Source organism: Mastomys coucha, unplaced genomic scaffold, assembly GCF_008632895.1.
Source record: "Mastomys coucha isolate ucsf_1 unplaced genomic scaffold, UCSF_Mcou_1 pScaffold1, whole genome shotgun sequence".
NCBI lineage: Eukaryota > Metazoa > Chordata > Mammalia > Rodentia > Muridae > Mastomys > Mastomys coucha.
The window spans coordinates 42,363,782-42,365,867 of NW_022196891.1; the positions used below are offsets into that span (position 1 = coordinate 42,363,782).

General features: G+C 45.3%; 1 pseudogene; it reads right to left on the reverse strand.

The window, feature by feature from the left end:
• Window positions 1–225: 225 nt before the first annotated feature.
• On the reverse strand, window positions 226–1,670 carry LOC116096584 (annotated as a pseudogene).
• Window positions 1,671–2,086: the final 416 nt, after the last annotated feature.

A 2,086-nucleotide genomic window follows, 5' to 3' on the forward strand; every position in this document is an offset into this window, starting at 1 on the left:
CTATTAAAATCAAGCTTTCAATTGAATCAAGCTTGCCTGAAGAACCCTCCTTAAGCATTATATCAGTTGTTTGAACCATTGCAAATAAAAACGGCTTTGATATTTCATAAGTATATTAAATATTCTTAGATAAAATTACTCTTACTTTAATCTGTGAAAATATTTTAGTGAGCTATACATCACATAGACTATAAGTTACAAATTTATCCAGTGGGTAACTATCTATTAAAAATATTTCCCCATCTTATGCATATTGTGCTTCCTCTTGATCACGGGACCCCGGTTATGAAAAGCCTCCAGCAGCTCATGCTACAGCTTCTCTGGCATCAGTGTCCGACGCGGTTTATTCTCTCGGCACTCTGTGATCATCCACTTCATGGTGAGGAAGCGCTGCCCTCGGTCAGCTAGAGGCACAGGGACCTGGTAAAAACGGCCCCCTTTGAGGATAGGCGCCAACCCAATCACAGGCTCACAGTTTTTCAGTGCCCCGTGGAAGATCCTGTAGGGGTTCCGCTCAATGGTGGCCTGTTCGTCTGCCGAGGCAGCACAGTACCTTTCAAACTGCTTCCTTTTCAGAGCTTCCAAGAGTCTGGGCCATGAGGGATCGGGCCAGAACTTTGTTGCCTCCCTTCATCATCATGTTGGTGAATTTGCTGATGACAGGGTCTGCGAACACTGAGCTAGTTTCTCAGTCGCAGCTGCAGCTTTGATGAGCTGAGTTTTCTTGAGCTCCTGGTCATACTTCTCCTCGGTGAGTTCCGCCACGGGCTTGCGGTAATATTCCTTGTCAATCAAGGGACCGTGCCCTGGCCCACTACCGCTGGTAGTAGCCGGAAAGGAGTGGAGGGAAAGGAGACACTGCCTCAAGAAACCACTGGAGGGCTGGACAGGTGGCTCAGTGGTTAAAAGCACTGCTCTTTGCAAAGGACCTGGTTTCATTCCCAGCACCCACAGGGAGGCTCACTAACCACCTATAACTCCTGTTGCAAAGGTTTCGACACCTTCTGACGGCTGTGGGCACCAGGCATGCACATGGTAAACAGACATGTGTAGACAAAACATCTAATGAATGTTAATCACTTGAGCTACTGTCCTATTGGAAAGTTGTGGGAGTACTGTTTGTAATGCAGCCTTCTGTCCCGTGAAGCTCTTGGACTCTCCATGCTGGCTACACATTGGGTTGCTACAGCTTGTTGCCTTTCACACAGGGAGATGCACTCAGAGGAGCATGTGCTGTCAGGGAATCCAAATTGGTTCTCCTGCTTCCCACCCCCAGTAAAGACAGAACGTTTCTCCTTAGAGACTTCCTCCAGGAAACTCAGGTCCAATCTGGATTAGAATAAAGACCTCTGGGGCTGAAGAGATGGCTCAGCGGTTAAGAGCACTCACTGACTTTCAGAGGTCCTGAGTTCAATTCCCAGTAACCACATGGTGGCTCACAACCATCTGTAACGGAATCCGATGCCCTCTTCTGGTGTGTCTGAAGACAGCTGCAGTGGACTCGTATAAATAAAAAATAAGTAAATCTTGAAAAAAAAATATTTCCCCTTGTTTTGGGGTTTTTGTTTAATGACTCCTGTACCTTAGCAAACCCATTGATGATCTTTCTTCCCCTTTGTTGTCTTTTTCCCAAACTCATTCCTATTTATCCTTATTGCTCACACGTTCATAATCGTGATAGTGTGATGGAAGTCAACAGGATTTTTAGATATCAAACTCTTCTATTCCCTGCCATTGTCTGATGTCCCAGATTTCTGAGTTTCAGGATCATTGATGTGATAGTCTCACTCCTGTTAGAAAACTCGGTTAGTGTAGCTTGTAGTCATTTATTTTACTATTCATTTCTCAAGCCTCCTGTGATAATTATGCATGTCTGAAAGCTAGTCCATGACCTCATGCCTTCTCCAGTCGCTTCTCCCTCCTCTTCGACTCTCTTCCTCTATTCATATCCTGTCTCCTCTCCTCCTCTCTCCTCTGCTTTCTTCTCCTCTTTTTATCCCTCCTATCACTCCCACTAGACAGTTTTCTTCTCTTCCTCTGCGTTTATTATATTCTTATAGCAACTTGGCACATTCTTGCAGGTGAA